General features: G+C 38.7%; 1 protein-coding gene and 1 non-coding gene across 3 annotated transcripts in view; one reads left to right on the top strand and one right to left on the bottom strand.

Moving 5' to 3' along the window:
• The window catches only part of EPHA6 (EPH receptor A6), a 985602-nt gene that overhangs the window by 396940 nt on the left and 567847 nt on the right, over positions 1-20815 (bottom strand). The window lies entirely within an intron of this gene.
• Positions 3154-3260, top strand: LOC114111145 (U6 spliceosomal RNA). The gene has a single exon (XR_003587249.1). It is a non-coding gene; the product is annotated as a U6 spliceosomal RNA (small nuclear RNA).

Genomic DNA, 20815 nt, shown 5'->3' with positions numbered 1-20815 from the left:
GTACACTGGGGGAATGTAAATTGGTATGGCCACTATGAAAAACAGTGTGGAGGTTTCTCAAAAAATTGAAGACAGAACTGTCATGAGTTCATGTGTGTATGCTAACTTGCTTCCACTGTGTCCAACTCTACGACCCTATGGACTGTAGTCCATCAGGCTCCTCCTTCCATGGGATTCTCCAGGCAAGACTATTGGAATGGGTTGCCATGCCCTTCTGCAGGGGATCTTCCTGATCCAGGGATTGAACCCATGTCTCTTATATCTCCTGCACTGGCAGGCAGGTTCTTACCACTAGCACCACCTGGGAAGCTTACCATATGATCCAGAAATTCTACTCATGGGTATATATCTGAAAAAACAAAACAAGACAGGAAAACACTAAGTTGAAAATACATACATACAATCTTTCAGTTCAGTTCAGTTCAGTCGCTCAGTCGTGTCCGACTCTTTGCGACCCCATGAATTGTAGCATGCCAGGCCTTCCAGTCCATCACCAACTCCCAGAGTTCACTCAGACTCACATCCATCGAGTCAGTGATGCCATCCAGCCATCTCATCCTCGGTCGTCCCCTTCTCCTCCTGCCCCCAATCTCTCCCAGCATCAGAGTCTTTGCCAATGAGTCAACTCTTCACATGAGGTGGCCAAAGTACTGGAGCTTCAGCTTTAGCATCATTCCTTCTAAAGAAATCCCAGGGTTGATCTCCTTCAGAATGGACTGGTTGGATCTCCTTGCAGTCCAAGGGACCCTCAAGAGTCTTCTCCAACACCACAGTTCAAACACATCAATTCTTCGGTGCTCAGCCTTCTTCACAGTCCAACTCTCACATCCATACATGACCACAGGAAAAACCATAGCCTTGACTAGACAGACCTTAGTCGGCAAAGTAATGTCTCTGCCTTTGAATGTATTATCTAGGTTGGTCATGACTTTTCTTCCAAGGAGTGAGTATCTTTTAATTTCATGGCTGCAGTCACCATCTGCAGTGATTTTGGAGCCCCAAAAATTATAGCAGCATTATTTACAATAAAGAAAACAACGCAAGTTATGGAAATCACCCAATGTCCATCACCAGATGAATGGATAAAGGAGATGTGATATATAAACAGTGAATTATTACTGAGCCAGCAACATGCATGGATCTGGAGGACTTCATGCTTAGTGGAAGAGGCTGATTATTTTTAAGAAACAGAAGACTCAGGAAGCCTTTCTTTTCATGTCCCTCTTAGCTGTCTAAAGAATTTATGTAAAGGTTCTGTTCCTTGAATACAGATATCACCAGTGATACCTGAAAAGAATATGGACTAGATGTGGTGGGACAAACTTATCAGGCTTGTCAAGATCCTCTCTGTGCCCCACTGTCTCTGTATGGCACAACAAACAAATGCTTTCCTATGAATTTCCTTTTTTCTTTTTGGAATCCCAAATCACTACTCCAGCATACTCTTGTGTATGAATATTTGGCTGACAATGGTGTTTAAGGTGAAGGTTTCAATCATTTTTTTGGTGAGTTACTCAGATTTCCTGGGTTTTTCCTCTGTCTATGGGATTCTTCAGGCAAGAATACTGGAGTATTTCCTAGTCCATGGGATCGTCCTGATCCAGGGATTGAACCTGGGTCTCCTGCACTGCAGGCAGATTCTTTATCGCTCATTAATACATTTTATCAAACTTTTGTTTGATTTTTCTTGTCAGTCTGTCTCAGGTCAATTTTATTTTTAGATCAGCCAGAAGAACATAGAAGGGGGAAGAAAATTTCTTCCTTACCAACAGTATGCATGGCGTGTGTACACGTAAATCTGTATGTGTGTGTGCACGAGTGTATGAGTGCGTGAGAGTATGTGAATGTGTGTGTATACATATGAGTGTGCATGAGTGTGAGCGTGTATGTGTGCGTTTAAGATGTGTGTGCGTGCTTTTATAGAAAGTATAGAAAGGCAGAAGAAAGCACTCATGCTGCTGCCCACTCGGGGGAATGCTAGGTGATTCTGTCACACAGATTCAAGAGGATGCAAGTGTATTCCTGCCAATTCACCATAAATAGGACTGTAAACCTGCCTTTGTTCTCTCATTAAAGAAATAATGCAATGCAACAACAGATTTATCGGCCTTGTTTCTGGTTCAAGCCGAGAGGAATAAATCTTGATTCTTCCTTGATGGAGATAGTCTTTGCGTAGGACAAGTATCCAGGTGCTATCACAGCTGCCTTGAAACATTCATGGCTTCCTGAGGATATGGGTGATTTTGTTCTTATCATTGATCAAATAGCAGAGTAAATCACTTACATAAAATAACACCTGGTTGAGCTCTGTGCTTTGCTCTCATTTTCTCTAGTTAGTAATTGTTGTTTACAAATCATGACTGCATGTAGAAAAAAGCCTGTGTTTTCTCCTATTGGCTGCTAGCTCATAATTTCTACTTCATGTTCTCATAGTAGCTTCAAAAGTATTTAGTGCATATGCTACAATTTTTCCCACTGATATTTGTGACTACTTTGTTAACAAGCCAAATGGCATTGCTCCAAATTTATTAAAGAAGTTAATAGGATTGCAAAGACTGTTAAAGCTAAAAATGATCTAAGTAGTATAATTCATTATCAATAATGTAAATCTTAGCCACACTCATATTTCTTTAAAATGCAACATGATGTGTTAAATAATTGTGTTTTTTTCCCTAAATTCTATTTCTAGGGGAAACAATATGTAGATAAAAAAAATTTTAGTCTACATATTTGCATGGTGAGTTCATACAACCAAGTAGTATTTGTTTTCTTAATACTAACATTATCATGTAATATACATGAAAATGCATAAAATGTAATATTAATTTTAAAAACTAAAATTGGAATTTAGCAAATTCATAATTTCTGAATATTCAAGTTGTATTAGGTTATTTTAAGTAAAGTGACAGGAAAACCAGGAAATATACTTGGCATTGTAATGATGGTATTTTAGTTGGTACACAATATCATGGCCATCACAATGGTTTACAGCCAGCACTCTTCAATCTGGATAATGCCTAAGCTATAAAATATGTAAGTGTTTTGAGTGTTACCTTGAATATATGTACCTCTGTCCTTAAATAGTTTTAGAATTATGTCATTTACTATAATTATTTTCATGGTTTTCTGACTTTGATATAAGAGATCAATTTTGTGCTTGCTCCAGCAGCACACATACTTAAACTGGAAGGATACAGAGAAGATTAGCATGGTCCCTGTGCAGGGATAACAGGCAAACTCATGAAGCATTCCATATTTTTGGAATGTTACTCATATTTTTGGAATATTCCTAAAAAGGAGAAAAATGGGTCATATGTAATGACATAGTTGAACTTAAGACAGTCATACAGAAAAGTCAGTCAGAATGATAAAAAGCAAATATTGCATATTAATTTGTATATATGGAATTGAGAAAATGCTACTGATGAACCTATCTGCATGGCAGGAATAAAGACACAGATGTAGAGAACAGACTTGTGGGCACAGGAAGGAAAGAATGGGTGGGATGAACTGAGAGAGTAGCACTGACATATACACACTATCACGTGTAACACATACAGCTCGTGGGAGCCTGCTGTCTACACAGGGGGCTCAGCTCAGTGCTCCGTGATGACCTAGAGGGGCTGAGTGGGGGAAGGATTGTGTGGCAAGCTCGAGAAGGAGGGAATAGATGTATAATTAAAGCTTGTTCACACTGTTATACAGCAGAAAATACAATATTGTAAAGCAGTTATACTCCAATTAAAAAATGATTTTAAAAAAGACAAATTTCAATAATGGGAATTTTTTGAACTGTGCCAAAGAGCTGGAGGAGTTCACCCAGGTGGTCAAGGTCTACCAGGACTGCTGTGAGTGAGCCCTCCCACTCAGCTGCCCCCTGGCCCTCCTGCCTCTCCCACCTGCCTGCCGTCCCAACCCTACTTCCAGTCTCCACATTGGCTGTGCTAAACGCTTTACTAATTAGGCCAGTCTCTGGAGGGTTTAAGAGTCACCCTACCTGTCTTGTCTGCTCAGTGACCTGCCTCCCTGCACAGAGAAAAGGCAAGTTCCCCTCATGGCAGGAGTGACCCATAATTCCCCTCCCTATCTCTTAGAGGTTAAATCGTCTGCCTCCAATGCAGGAGACCCAGGTTCAATCCCTGGGTCAGGGAGATCCCCTAGAGAGGGAAATGGTAACCCACTCCAGTATTCTTGCCTGGAGAATCCCATGGACGGAGAAGCCTGGTAGGCTACAGTCCACGGGGTCACAAAGAGTTGGACACGACTTCACTTTCACATATCTATTAATTTGATACATATGTTTTTGATTTGTATTTGTAGCTGTTCAGTTCAGTTCAGTTCAGTTCAGTCGATCAGATGTGTCTGACTCTTTGAGATCCCAGGCACTGCAGCACGCCAGACTTCCCTGTCCATTACCAACACCTGGAGCATACTCAAATTCATGTCCATTGAGTCAGTGATACCATCCAGAGATCACATCCTTTGTTGTCCCCTTCTTCTCCCACCTTCAATCTTTCCCAGAATCAGGGTCTTTTCAAATTAAGTCAGTTTCTCACATCAGGTGGTCAAAGTACTGGACTTTCAGCTTCAGCCTCAGTCCTTCCAATGAATATTCAGTACTGATTTCCTTTAGGATGGACCGGTTGGATCTTCTTGCTGTCTAAGCGATTCTCAAGAGTATTCTCCAACATCACAGTTCAAAAGCATCAGTTCTTCGGTGGTCAATTTTCTTTAAGTCCAACTCTCACATCCATACACAACTACTGAAAAGACCAAAGCTTTGACTAGATGGACCTTTGTTGGCAAAGTAATGTTTCTGCTTTTTAATATGCTGTCTAGGTTGGTCATACCTTTTCTTCCAAGGAGCAAGCGTCTTAAAATTTCATGGCTGCAGACACCGTATGTAGTGATTTTCAGTCAGTTCAGTTCAATCGCTCAGTCGTGTCTGATTCTTTGCTACCCCATGAATCGCAGCACGCCAGGCCTCCCTGTCCATCACCATCTCCCGTAGTTCACTCAAACTGACGTCCATCAAGTCGGTGATGCCATCCAGCCATCTCATCCTCTGTTGTCCCCTTTTCCTCCTGTCCTCAATCCCTCCCAGCATCAGAGTCTTTTCCAGTGAGTCAACTCTTCACATGAGGTGGCCAAAGTACTGGAGTTTCAGCCTTAGTATCATTCCTTCCAAAGAACACCCAGGACTGATCTCCTTTAGAATGGACTGGTTGGATCTCCTTGCAGTCCAAGGGACTCTCAAGAGTCTTCTCCAACACCACACTTCAAAAGCATCAATTCTTCGGTGCTCAGCTTTCTTCACAGTCCAACTCTCACATCCATACATGACCACTGGAAAAACCATAGCCTTGACTAGATGGACCTTTGTTGGCAAAGTAATGTCTCTGCTTTTGAATATGCTGTCTAGGTTGGTCATAACTTTCCTTGCAAGGAGTAAGTGTCTTTTAATTTCATGGCTGTAATCAACATCTCTAGTGATTTTGGAGGCCCCCAAAATAAAGTCTGACACTATTTCCATTGTTTCCCCATCTATTTGCCATGAAGTGATGGGACCATATGCCATGACCTTAGTTTTCTGAATATTGAGTTCTAAGCCACTTTTTCACTCTCCTCTTTCACTTTTATCAAAAGGCTCTTTAGTTCTTATTTACTTTCTGCCATAAGTGTGGTGCTATCTGCATATCTGAAGTTATTGATATTTCTCCTGGCAATCTTGATTCCAGTTTGTGTTTCATTCAGCCTGGCATTTCACATGATGTACTCTGCATATAAGTTAAATAAGCAGGGTAACAAAATAAAGCCTTGACATACTCCTTTCCCAATTTGGAACCAGTCCATTGTTCCATGCCCAGTTCTAAGTGTTGCTTCCTGACCTGCATATAGGTTTCTCAAAAGGCAGGTCAGGTGGTCTGTATTCCCATCTCTTGAAGAATTTTCCACAGTTTATTGTGATCCACACAGTCAAAGGCTTTGGCATAGTCAATAAAGCAGAAGTAGATACTTTTCTGGAACTCTCTTGCTTTTTCAGTGATTCAACGGATGTTGGCAATTTGACATCTGGTTCCTCTGACTTTTATAAATCCAGCTTGAACATCTGGAAGTTCATAGTTCATGTACTGTTGAAGCCTGGCTTGGAAAATTTTGAGCATTACTTTGTTAACGTATGGGATGAGTGCAATTGTGTGGTAGTTTGAGCATTCTTTGGCTTTGCCTTTCTTTGGGATTGGAATGAAAATTGACCTTTCCTTGTCCTTGGGCCACTGCTGAGTTTTCCAAATTTGCTGGCAGATTGAGTGCATCACTTTCACAGCATCATCTTTCAGGATTTGAAATAGCTCCACTGGAATTCCATCACCTCCACTTGCTTTGTTCGTAGTGATGCTTTCTAAGGTCCACTTGACTTCACATTCTAGGATGTCTGGCTCTAGGTGAGTGATCACACCATTGTGATTATCTAGGTTATGCAGATCTTTTTTGTATAGTTCTTTTGTGTATTCTTGCCGCCTCTTAATATCTTCTACTTCTGTTAGGTCCATACCATTCTGTATTTTATTGTGGCCATCTTTGGCACATCTTTGTAGCTGTTAGTTGCCTAATTTTCCTGGTTCTCAAGCAAGCCAAATCTGTTTTCAAAGAGAAGTGGTCTAGCAGGCTAAAAATTACCCTATATCATAAAGCCAGTGAGAAATGAATTATAAATCCACTGAGAAATGACCTCTGCTTGCTGGAGATTTATTTTCCAGATCCCACAGAAATGTTTCCTTGCATGCAGCTATGCTTCAGAAAAACCTGAGTATAATTTGCTTAGATCAGTTTCCTAATCTCAATTATATCTTCCCACATTTTGAACTGTTCTGCTAGGTGGCGCTAGTGGTAAAGAACCCGCCTGCCAGTCAGGAGATGCCAGAGACGCAGGTTCAGTTCCTGAGTTGGGAAGATCCTATGGAGGAGGAAATGGCAACCCACTCCAGTATTCTTGCCTGGAGAATTCCTTAGACAGAGGAGCCTGGCAGTCTATGGTCCATAGTGTCGTAAAGAGTCAGACACAACTGAAGTGAATTAGCCCAACACTGCCCTCTACACTTTATACGTCTTGTCCATTTGAGAATATACACTATGATGTTTCTTTTTTTAAACTTCTAAACTCTACTTATCTGTTTAAAATCAAAGCCTCCTGGAAGAATTCAACTGTCATAAATCCCGTCCCACAGGAGTCCTCCTACCAGGGAGGACTCATGCCTATCACGAGAAAGGAGAAGTTAGCACCCTAAGAAATCATCTAAACAGACACTGTCACAAAACTATATATCTGCCATCTATTTTTGTAAGGGTCCATTTATCTTTTCTAAATGTCATCTGTTTTCCCATAAGTGCTCTTTATTCCCCTCCCCTTCCCCTGTCAAGATATAAGTCCCCAGTTCTAAATGTCCCCTTGAGTCATATTTTTCTATGAACTATGTATATACATGAATAAAAATCCATCTTTTCTGTTGATAATCTCTCTTTTGTCAATTTAATTCATAAGTCCCAGAACAATATAAAAAGAAGGTAGACAATTTTCTTTTTCTTCCCTGACAGCGTCAATGCAATGAGCATGGGCTCAATGCTATTAATAGTAGTATAATTGTGGGTGGTATTGTTGTCTTAGATGTTTTTATGAGAGCATTTTTGAACTCCTTATACATATCAATGTGCCATTTTGTGATAAGGTGGTATTTATAAGGAACTAGAGGGAACTTCATTAGGGCACAGAAATCTAGGGAGTAAAAATCTCTAGATAGTGAACCTTTGAAATGAACCTGTTCTAAATGGCTTTTCTCTTTTCTTTCCTTATGGTATTCCCTTTGGAGATTTTGTTCCCACTTAGGTGTGTACTTACTGTCCTTTTTATATACTCTTGCATACGCCTTTTAGTGATGGGAGTACATTTAAGTACCTAGAGATAGAAATATTAGGATAAAGGCTATCTTGATATGCATCTAATGTTGGAATTCTGGAAGAAACACTACAATATTAAAACCATATTGATAATGACTTAGTCCAAATGTTGGCAAAGTAATGCCTCTGCTTTTGAATATGCTATCTAGGTTGGTCATAACTTTTCTTCCAAGGAGTAAGCATCTTTTAATTTCATGGCTGCAATCACCATCTGCAGTGATTTTGGAGCCCCCCCCAAAATAAAGTCTGACACTGTTTCCACTGTTTCCCCATCTATTTCCCATGGAGTGATGGGATCGGATGCCATGATCTTCATTTTCTGAATGTTGAGCCTTACGCCAACTTTTTCACTCTCCTCTTTCACTTTCATCAAGAGGCTTTTTAGTTCCTCTTCACTTTCTGCCATAAGGGTGGTGTCATCTGCATATCTGAGGATGTTGATATTTCTCCCGGCAGTCTTGATTCCAGCTTGTGTTTCTTCCAGTCCAGCGTTTCTCATGATGTACTCTGCATAGAAGTTAAATAAGCAGGGTGACAATAGACAGCCTTGATGTACTCCTTTTCCTGTTTGGAACCAGTCTGTTGTTCCATGTCCAGTTCTAACTGTTGCTTCCTGACCTGCATACAGGTTTCTCAAGAGGCAGGTCAGGTGGTCTGGTATTCCCATGTCTTTCAGAATTTTCCACAGTTTATTGTGATCCACACAGTCAAAGGCTTTGGCATAGTCACTAAAGCAGAAATAGATGTTTTTCTGGAACTCTCTTGCTTTTTCAATGATCCAGCAGATGTTGGCAATTTGATCTCTCGTTCCTCTGCTTTTTCTAAAACCAGCTTGAACATCAGGAACTTCATGGTTCACGTATTGCTGGCTTGGAGAATTTTGAGCATTACTTTACTAGCGTGTGAAATGAGTGCAATTGTTTGGTAGCTTGAGCATTCCTTGGCATTGCCTTTCTTTGGGACTGGAATGAAAATTGACCTTTTCCCATCCTGTGGCCACTGCTGAGTCTTCCAGATTTGCTGGCATATTGAGTGCATCACTTTCACAGCATCATCTTTCAGGATTTGAAATAGCTCACCTGGAATTCCATAACCTCCACTAGCTTTGTTCTTAGTGATGCTTCCTAATGCCCACTTGACTTCACATTCCAGGATTTCTGGCTCTAGGTAAGTGACCACCCCATCGTGATTATCTGGGTCATGAAGTTCTTTTTTGTACAGTTCTTCTGTGTATTCTTGCCACCTCTTCTTAATATCTTCTGCTTCAGTTAGGTCCATACCATTTCTGTCCTTTATCAAGGCCATCTTTGCATGAAATATTCCCTTGGTATCTCTAATTTTTTTGAAGAGATCTCTAGTCTTTCCCATTCTGTTCTTTTCCTCTATTTCTTTGCATTGATCACTGAGGACAGCTTTCTTATCTCTCTTTGCTATTCTTTGGAACTCTGCATTCAGATGCTTATATCTTTCCTTTTCTCCTTTGCTCTTCACTTCTCTTCACAGCTATTTATAAGGCCTCCCCAGACAGCCATTTGGTTTTTTGAATTTCTTTTCCATGGGGATGGTCTTGATCCCTGTCTCCCGTACCTCTGTTCATAGTTCATCAGGCACTCTATCAGATCTAGTCCCTTAAATTTATTTCTCACTTCCACTGTATAATCATAAGGGATTTGATTTAGGTCATACCTGAATGGTCTAGTGGTTTTCCCTACTTTCTTCAATTTAAGTCTGCATTTGGCAATAAGGAGTTCATGATCTGAGCCACAGTCAGCTCCCGGTCTTGTTTTTGCTGACTGTATAGAGCTTCTCCATCTTTGGCTGCAAAAAATATAATCAATCTGATTTCAGTGTTGACCATCTGATTTTTCCAGTGCGCATGTATGGATGTGAGAGTTGGACTGTGAAGAAAGCTGAGCGCTGAAGAATTGATGCTTTTGAACTGTGGTGTTGTAGAAGACTCTTGAGAGTCCCTTAGACTGCAAGGAGATCCAATCAGTCCATCGTAAAGGAGATAAGTCCTGGATGTTCATTGGAAGGAATGATGCTAAAGCTGAAACTCCAAAACTTTGGCCACCTCATGCGAAGAGTTGACTCATTGGAAAAGACTCTGATCCTGGGAGGGATTGAGGGCAGGAGGAAAAGGGAATGACAGAGGATGAGATGGCTGGATGGCATCACCAACTCGATGGACAAGAGTTTGAGTAAACTCCAGGAATTGGTGATTGCCAGGGAGGCCTGGCGTGCTGCAATTCATGGGTTCATAAAGAGTCGGACACGACTGAGTGACTGAACTGAACTGAACTAATCCAAATGTGACTTTTCAAGCAGTTTGTAAACTGTCCACATAAAGTAATCAGATAAGACACTTGACTATAACCCTTAAAAAACCTGTCTTGACCTTTTAAATAATGGCCTCCCAGTAAATAGATGCCAATTTTTATGTTAATGTAAGAGGTAATTCTAGATTTTGACAATATTAAGAAACAAATGGTGTACTAAAGTCAGACCTTGTCAGCTTTTCAGAACCTATTGTGCCTATCTTTTCACTTCTGCAAATCAAACTTCCTTTCATTTTTGCCCTGGAGACCTAGTTTTTAAATACCAGCACCTCACTGGTCATAAATCACTATTTACCAAACTAAGAATGTTGTTAACTGTAGTCTTTAAGATGCTGAGAGGTGTTCCTGAAGGAGTTATAATATCTTCAAATTCTAATTATATCTTTGGGAAATGCTAGATTAAACAAATTCACTGTAAATATCAAAAAAGAGGTGATAACATTATATTTTTCTTATTTCATATTATATAAAATGGAGAACTTTTACTGGCACTATGTTCATAAAATATCAGAATGTCTAGAAAACTACTGTGGAAATAATATTAGCCTAACCTTTGGAAACTTTATTTATTTATTTATTTTATTTATTTTTTAAATTTTAAAATCTTTAACTAGCTCAAGAGTTTGTATTGACTACTGACATATTTCTGGCATAAAAACCTCAGAAAGACTGTCAAATGTCTTAAGTTTCTGGAACAAGACTGGGTTTCCTTTTCACTGAGATACTCTAGAAGCCACTAGGAACCTAAAGCCACAAATGAGTGACGAGGGAGGGAGGATCAGGAGAGTCCCAGCAGGGGCTCTCCTGATAAGTGGCAATGTAGTGCTGGGATTATGCACGTGGACTTTGGAGTCAGGCTCCTTGGTTTTGAATCCCAGCTCTGTTACTCACTGGTCATGCGAATGTGAGAAATTTATTTAACTTCTCCGTTTTCCTTTTTTTTCTTCTAAAAAGAAGAAATAATAACATCCACCATTGAGGGTTATTATGAGGATTAAGTATATAGTTTCATTTAAAGCATTTAAAATAACTCCTGATACACTGCAAACATTCAAGATTACTGGCTATTGCTACTATCATGAGCAATAGAACATTGAACAAACACTGTTATTATTATAAAAGAGCCATTTCATTAATAAATCTTATAAGATTTTGCAATAGTCAACACCACAAATCCAGGAAAACCTTTCATATGCCACATGCTAAAAAGTCATGCAGATAACAAAATGTTTCTTCATATATGAAAGACTTGTGGCAAGTAGTTCCCAAGAGATATTTATTAAATTTGAATATCTTTGGTAAATGCTATATTGGGAGTAATCTTCCAGAAAATTACATGTTTAGGATTTCAATAAATATTGCACAGGAAAAGATTTGTGTAGTTAGTACTATTTTGGGAACACTAGATGGGAAAAAAAGCCAAATAAGTTTTCTTATTGAAGGTATTATCAAAGCTTTGAATGTGTTATTCTGCTTTGTAAGTAGCAAAGGATATCATATAGCATGCACATTTCCTCAACTCAACTGACCAAGGAAACACTTTTTTAAAAGTATGTCACAGTAGTAATCCTCTGTAGAAATACTTTGGGGACTGCTGATATAGAAGTAAGTCCAGGAAATTGAAACATTTATTCAAACATATATACTTGATTGGAATTTTCTAGGTCCTGTTAATTGCATGCCAGGGAACATTTAAAAATCTCATGCCACCCACTGGTACTTCATTCTAGCCAATATGGTAGAATCTAATTTTCAGGGCATGCATTTTCAATGAACAATTTCAATAATATGAACTTGGCCTTTTGTTTTAATTCTGCAAGTTTATGTTAACCAAATAATAGTAATGCCCTTTTTTGTAATGTTTCTGGATGTGTCTAGTATATGTCAGAGAGCTTTGGCAGAAAACAGATATAAGTCTCACAACAAAGGCACAAATACTTCTTCTCTGGGGACACGTGATGTCAATGTTTCCATTAGAATCAAGTGTTAAGTCTTTCCATAAAGATATCATTATAAAAATATAATGAGTCCATACCTTATTCCCTACATATCTATCCACTGAAGTCCTAAATAATCTTTCAATACCATAGAATAAACTCCTGCCTCTGGGTCAGGCCACTAAGTAAATCACTGATTAAATACATTGTTGCTGTTCTATGGCCACAAAAATTAATGTAGTGCTTTCTTTTGGACCAGGTGATACCTTATTTGCTCAGAGGGTGTGGTGGAATGAATGGTTGTTTTAGCAAATTTTCAGATCTTCAGGACATGACTTCCTGTCTACGTTAACTGTTAATGTTTTTAAAGTATATCTCAGTAGAAAATAAGAGCACCTTCCTTCTAAAGGACAATAAAAACTAAAAAGAGAAGCACAAATACCATAATTGAATCTATATTGAATCTATAGTATATCTGGTTGAAAGTTATCCAATTTATGCTTTCTTATTTGTTTTGTTTTCATATTAAAAACTGTAGTACATCTGACTTTATTATCATCATAAAGTTCTTTTTCACATAACGAAGCCATTGACTCCTATGTATATGAACCATTAGGTGACTGACTGTATGACTAGCACAGATCACTAAAGTTAAAAATGCTTTAGTTATGTGAAACAGCACATCAATTGAATACTACTGTGTTTGCCCAAGTCAGGGTGGATCCTAATTGCTTTGACAAATTTCCTGCTGAGAAATTGATCTTCTAAGATTTCTTAATGCCTTTTTTTAACCCATTTACTTCATTTTAAAGCCTCAAAGTTTTCTTTTCTATTAATTATCACATATACTAAATACAAAGAACAAAATGCTATGTTTTATTCATCTAAGCAGGGTATCTGAACACTAAGTTACAGCAAAGATGGGAACTCATTGAAGCAAAGGTCATTCTCTGTCAAACAAGACCATAAGAGACTTTTCTTTTAGTAGAGAATTCATGAATATTTAATCGGAGTATTTCCATGAACTTGCTGTAAAAGCTATGTTTCTTGGCATTTACTAAGGATGTCAAAATCGGTTACTGTAATTTAAATCTTTTGCTGATATGCTTATCAGACTTCCATTTAAAACATGCTTATCATCCATACACTAATTCATCTAATATAAATATTTCTAAATAGCATTCTAGACATTTACCTTATGTAAAATCAAATTCTGATTTATTTGTAAATACATATTATTTTGTCCTAATACACAGCCAAGTGTCTACAGAAAAAACCAAAAACACAATAAAACAATGAGTGAGTTAGTTCTCTTTATCTGAATGAGAACAGACTATCTTCATAAATGCTTCTGAAGTTTAGGCCACATGCTAAGTAGTCTTTTGGGCCCCCATGGTGAAAAGATCAACAAAACAACAAAAACAAACCACAGATCACACCCTACTAAATTTTCTTTAATTTAAATTCTGCTGTGAAATTTAGTCACTCAGTCAGTCCTATGGATTCCTTACCTGTGGAGTCATCAGGGAAAACAGAAAGTATCTATTAGGCAGCTCAGTGAATACTGTTCAGAATATTATCTATAGCCCCTGAGGAGGAACTTAAAGCCCCTGACTTTTGTTTAATGGCTAAACTATTAAATGTTATTATTTGGTCTCATTTCAGCATTTTCCTTTGTTTCTGCATTTTTTCACTCCTTTAATTAAATTTATTGTTTGATTAAAGTTTTCCTACAACCAAAAGGCACACTGAGGACATAGGAGAAGGGAGGACCACAGGACCCTGCTCAGTTTCAATTTTCACGTTTCTTAATACTCCTCAATCTTGAAGAGAGACAGGTACAGAACAAGGAAGGGAATCAAGTTTTGGGAAGAAAATTTAATCATAAATTTGTCAGAGGAACTCGGTTACAGTTATATTTCTGTTCCAATTTTTCTCAGCTCTTTGAAGGAATGGGGTGATGGCCTCTCTGGTGACTTCTTGCTAAAGAGGAGTATAGTCCTGCATAGGTTTTGGAATGGACACGGAGTTGGAAATAAATTCAAGGTCCAAGCTTAGCATCAAGATTTTATATTAGAACAATGTATTTTATATTACCTCTCTCTTTGATTATTTTGCTCTAGTACCTGGACAAACATTTGAAAATTAGTGGACATATTACAATGAGGACAATAATTAAAACATATATTCTCTATATGTAATTTTTTTCCTTAATGGTTAAAGCAGTGTACAATGTATGTTTAACAGACCACAAACAAGCTATTTTGGTTAGTCCAAAGTTCAAATTTAAACAGTCCATTCTAAAGGAGATCAGCCCTGGGTGTTCTTTTGGAAGGAATGATGCTGAAGCTGAAACTCCAGTACTCTGGCCACCTCATGCGAAGAGTTGACTCATTGGAAAAGACTCTGATGCTGGGAGGGATTGGGGGCAGGAGGAGAAGGGGACGACAGAGGATGAGATGGCTGGATGGCATCACCGACTCGATGGACGTGAGTCTGAGTGAGCTCCGGGAGATGGTGATGGACAGGGAGGCCTGGCATGCTACGATTCACGGGTTGCAAAGTGTTGGACACGACTGAGTGACTGAACTGAACTGAACTGAAAGTTCAAATTGGGCTTCCCTGGTCGCTCAGTGGTAAAGAATCTGTCTGCAGTTCAGGAAACCTGGGTTCAATGCTTGGGTCAGGAAGATCCCCTTGAGAAGGAAATGGCAACCCACTCCAGTATTCTTGCCTAAAAATTTCCATGGACAGAAGAACCTGGTAGGCTACCATCCATGGCGTTACAGAGAGTTGGACATGACTGAGTGACTAATACTTCCACTTTCAAAATTCAAATTAAATCATGTTTAAGCCAGAATGACTTCCCCACACCCCAATATGTGACCATTTCTTCCATCACTTTCCCCTTTTAGTCATAAATGTTTTCATAGACAGCACTGATAAACAATATATTTTCCCAGCATTGCCAGAACGGCTCAGTTGCCTGTTCTGAGTCCATTCACATCCCTTGGTCCTAGATCCACTTTTTGTGTATATGTAGGTCTAGTTATCAACACTGAGGGAAAACTGATCAGACAAAACAAAGTACAGAGGTATGCTGATGGGGAAATATTTTAAAGGCTATATTTTTTATCACTTATACCCAATTGCCACATAAGCATTGTACATGTGCTTTCAGCAGTAAACTTAGAGCCAGCAGTGATATACATCAAACTCTGTGATAATTTCACTAGACGATTTCCTTTCCATCAGAACACTGGAGTCAAAAATATTGTTTGAAGTAAAACAATAGCTCTGTTAGAATTTTAAAATTTCTTACCCAGTTGATCAGTATGATCCAAAAGTTATCAATTTTTTCATATAATTTAACGTACCAAAAAATTCTAGTTACTTAAATATTTTTTTCTAAAATGCCTAGAGGCCCTCTGGAATACTGAAAGTTAGTTAGAGAAAGAAATAACCTTTTATCAAAAGCAGCTCAATATTCCAGGAAAATTTTGTGCTCTTAACAGGAAGAAAGAAAACTAAATTCCAGTCTTATATCAGCTTGCTATTTACAACAAAGTTCATTTATTTAATTAAGTCTAATCTTAATCCTGACAACACACATTTTTTTTTCCAAAGTAATTTTTCATAAACTTTTTATCACAACCTGGATCCATATTAATTTATCCCTTATTTTTCCCCATACATAAGCAAGCAGATCTAGGACAAAATTATTTTGCTTCTTTTCTCAACAAAAATATTTCCATATTTATACCTTCTTTCACCAGTAATACATATCCTACCTGCTTTACACACTAAATTGGTTTCCTTATCATTTTAGTAGCTTTAATCACATATTACAAATTTTAACTTAAATGACACTAACAAAACCAAGAAAGAAGTAATTGAACTGCTATACCAACATTTTCTGATTGGCAAACTTAAGAATGTGTTCTTTAACCTCTAAAAACATACTTTTTTCATAGTATAATTTCTCTTTAACGTGATAGATGATGCATGTTTAATGAACCCAAACATCTTCTGAAGTTCTACCAATTAACCCAAAACTGAAGTCTCAGGTAAAGTGGGCTGTATTTGTATTTTAAGGACATGATAAGAGCTTACTTCAAGCTTTCTCCTAGGTGTATTTTTGTTCACTCAGAGTTAGAATTCTGAAAACAACATTTTATCACACTAGTTTTCTTTAACTGCATATGCATAAAGAACCAGTATTGGAGTTTTAAGAGTTTCATCTTAACCCTCTGGAGTCTGAAGAATAGAATTATCATACATTGTTTAAAAACTCATCTTTCTTTTGCTTTAACTGTAATCTTATAGAGTTTTTTTCCTAATGAGTTGAGCTTGAATTTCCCATTTTACAAAAGACAACAAAGATACCAATTGCATAAATGGAATATGCATTCACGCACCGAAAGACAGAACTGTCGCAAACCTGCTGAGGGAATAACCAGTAACAGAGTCTGGAACAAACATTTCCACAAAGGGTCCTCAACATCCAGGTGCACAGCAGAACCAACTGGCAAAAATGCCCAAATAGCACTTTTCATTCACAACAGTGCTCAATGGCAGACAGTCAACAGAACCAATTGGCAAAAGGCCCCAATAGTGCTTTGTGCTCAAAAGAGATTTGCCCAGGTTCACACTGGTGGACTTACTGGGTCTTGGAGCTTGTCAGCTCATCCAAATGCATGTCTCTTTTTCACCAAAGAAAAGCATGTCAGCAGCCAGTGCCGAGCAGGGAAGAAACCAGGAGGATCCCAAAAACAAATGGTTTCTGCAGCTCATATGAGAGTCCCTCAAAATACCCCTCTTGGGGCCAGCTAGCCATGAGCAGCTGGCTCATTGCAACCATCTTGGCATGTTGCTCCAGCCGTTGGCTCTTGAAAACCCAGAGGAGCCAGATGTCATGAGAGCACAGCCTCACGTTGGGTGCCAAAAAGCTGTTACCAAAAGTCGGTGTCTTGCTGCTGGCTGCTCTAAAGCCAATACAGAGGCCAGGGACGTGGAAAGGAAAGCTTCCTTTATTTCAGAGGTCAGCAGCTGGTGTGGGTCGGGAAGGTAGACTCCTGTTTAAAGGCTGACTGCCCCCACTGACAATCAGTGGGCAAGAGCTTCCATAGAGATAGGGGGGCTACATGTAGAAACAACACAGTAGGCTCTGATAGTCATCTTGAAATTAGTCATGCAGTGCTCTGATCAGCTTCACCTTAGTTGCTTTAAGTATATATTATTTCAGTTCAGTACAGTTAAGTCTCTCAGTCATGTTTGACTCTTTGCGACCCCATGGATTGCAGCACACCAGGTCTCCCTATCCATCACCAACTCCCGGAGTACCTCAAACTCATGTCCATTGATTTGGTGATGCCATCCAACCATCTCATCCTCTGGTGTCCCCTTCTCCTCCCGCCTTCGATCTTTCCCAGCATCAGGGTCTTTCAGTTCTTCATATCAGGTAGCCAAAATAATGGACTTTCAGCTGAAACATCAGTCCTTCTAATGAATATTCAGGACTGATTTCCTTTAGGATGGACTGGTTAGATCTCCTTGCAGTCGAGGGGAATCTCAAGAGTCATCACCAACACCATGTTCAAAAGCATCAACTCTTCAGTGCTCAGCTTTCTTTATAGTCCAACTCACATCCATACATGACTACTGGAAAAACCATAGCCTTGACTAGACAGACCTTTGTTGGCAAAGTAATGTCTCTGCTTTTTAGTATGCTGTCTAGGTTGGTCATAACTTTCCTTCCAAGGAGTAAGTGTCTTTTAATTTTATGGCTAAAGTCACCATCTGCAGTGACTTTGGAGCCCCCCAAACTAAAATCTGCCACTGTTTCCATTGTTTCCCCATCTATTTCCCATGAAGTGATGGGACCAGATGCCATGATCTTAGTTTTCTGAATGTTGAGCTTTAAAGCAACTTTTTCACTCTCCTCTTTCACTTTCATCAAGAGGCTCTTTAGTTCTTCTTTGCTTTCTGCCATAAGTGTGGTGTCATCTGTATATCTGAGGTTATTGATATTTCTCCTGGCAATCTTGATTCCAGCTTGTGCTTCCTCCAGCCCAGCATTTCTCATGATGTACTCTGCATATAAGTTAAACAAGCAGGGTGACAATATACAGCCTTGACGTACTCCTTTCCTGATTTGGAACCAGTCTGTTGTTCCATGTCCAGTTCTAACTGTTGCTTCTTGACCTGCATACAGGTTTCTCAAGAGGAAGATCAGGTGGTCTGGTATTCCCATCTCGTTCAGAATTTCCACAGATTGTTGTGGAAACACAGTCAAAGGCTTTGGCATAGTCAATAATGCAGAAATCGATATTTTTATGGAACTCTCTTGCTTTTTTGATGATACAACAGATGTTGGCAGTTTGATCTCTGGTTCCTTTTACTTTTCTAAAACCAGCTTGAACATCTGAAAGTTCATGGTTCACGTACTGTTGAAGCCTGGCTTGGAGAATTTTGAGTATTACTTTACTAGTGTGTGAGATGAGCGCAATTGTGCAGTAGTTTGAGCATTCTATTGGGTTGGCCAAAATGTTTTTCAGTAAAATGTCAAAATGTTATGGAACAGCCCAAATGAACATTTTGGCCAACCCAATATTTAATTCCAGGGTTTGTCTGTTCCCATTTCTTTGAAGTCAGTTCTCAAAATTTTGGCAGCTTATGTCACGGTTATAGTCCAGTCATCATACCATCCACTTTTTCCACCTGGTGGAAGTTTATTCATGTGTGCACCTGCTTAGTTGCTCACTTGTGTCCAACTCTTGGTGACTCCATGGACTGCAGCCCTCAAGGTTCCTCTGTCCATGGGATTCTCCAGGCAAGAATACTTGAATGGGTTGCCATGCCCTTCTCCAGGGGAATCTTCCTGACTCAGGGATCAAACCCATGTCTCCTGAATTGTAGGTGGATTCTTCACCACTGAGCCATGGGGAAACCCTTTAGTATCCATAAGACAGCTCAGAGGATATGGCTCAAAATATTATAGATAGTCCTTGACGAGGAATTACATGTTTTTTTGATTTGCTTAATGACTAATCTATTATTATTTGGTCTCATTTGGCTATTTTCCTTCATTTCTTCATTTTCTTACTTCTCTAATAAAAGTTATTGTTTGGTTAAAGTTTTCCCACAGAAAACAGCAGGCTGAGCACATGGTGGAGGATGGGAAAGAGCCATAGGGACCAGAGGGTCCATTTCACTATGTCGTATTAAAGCCAACATTGTCTAAAATTAATAATAAATTGTGGAAGAAAATGTCACAGTCTTGAAAAGACAAATCACTAGATTGAAAAGATAAAGCATCTATATGAAGAAGTTGCCTTTAAAATCATGAATGAAATAAAACTATGCCAAAATAAAACTAACACATGGTTAAGTAGTAATTTTTGAGACTGCAGTAAGTTATGAAGCATATGTTGCTTTAACATCTGGGAGATGGGAGATTTCAGATTGTACATTTAAAAAGGAAGCTTAAAAATGTTCACTATTATATTATTAAGATATTTTCTATGTAAATAAGTGGGATTATATTTTTATTATAAATTCTTGGACTAATTCCCCCTCTTAAATACTCTGTGACTAGTCCATGTGAGTTTTTGTATTTGATTCACCTCATAGTTGAAATATGTCAGTCAGTTCTTTTCTCCTATAAGAGGATATGGGTTGCTCTTGAACTTTCTCTCACATAAGAAATGTGACTTATCTGGGTATAAACGTTTATATATCCCCCTCAACATCTAATGAACTTTGAAGGCTGAGAATTTCTAGGGATGTTTTTCCAGCAGACTGTGAACTCCCTTCATTTGTGAGCATAATTTCATGCACATGACTACATGTGTATATGAATTTCTTAAAGTGGGCAGCGACTGCAAAGGGTAAAGAAGTCCATATGTAGAGAGTACTTTCTCAGATTTATTCTGACTCTGCAGTGCCATGCTAAGTCACTTTAGTAGGGTTTGACTCTCTGTGACCCTATGGACGGTAGCCCCCCAGGCTCCTCCGTCCTTGTATTCTCCAGGGAAGAATACTGAAGTGGGTTGCCGTGCCCTCCTCCAGGGGATCTTCCTGACTCAGGTATTGAACCCACATCTCCTGTGTCTTGCGCATTGTAGGCAGATTGTTTACTGCTGAGATACCAGGTAAGCCTTATTTGGACTGATTAATTAATCTGATTAATGCTGTCAACAATTATTTTTATTGTCACAGAAGCTTCAAGATACATGTTTTAAAAATCCTTGTGTTCAAGTAAAAAGGTAGATATACCCAAAACATGTTTTCAGATTATATCCAGGCAATACAAATGAGAATATCTTTTAATTCTATAGATCAGGTTTTACATTTTGTGACAACTATTAGATTATGTCTGTCTTCAATGACCTCTTCTGGGTAATGCCTAAAATACATCTATCTTGCTCTCTATCTTTTCATGGACTCCTGTCTCACCACTTTAATAAGTTTTCTATTCCTAAAAATGATGAATTGACTTTTAAAATGTGTCTGCAACATTATTAATTTGGTTTGTTATTTCTCCATTTCCTATTATGTGAACTTTCATTATTCCTTATCGCATAT

Source organism: Ovis aries, chromosome 1, assembly GCF_016772045.2.
Source record: "Ovis aries strain OAR_USU_Benz2616 breed Rambouillet chromosome 1, ARS-UI_Ramb_v3.0, whole genome shotgun sequence".
NCBI lineage: Eukaryota > Metazoa > Chordata > Mammalia > Artiodactyla > Bovidae > Ovis > Ovis aries.
The sequence above is the reverse complement of the archived record's forward strand: the minus strand, read 5'-3'. Positions and strand labels throughout refer to the sequence as shown.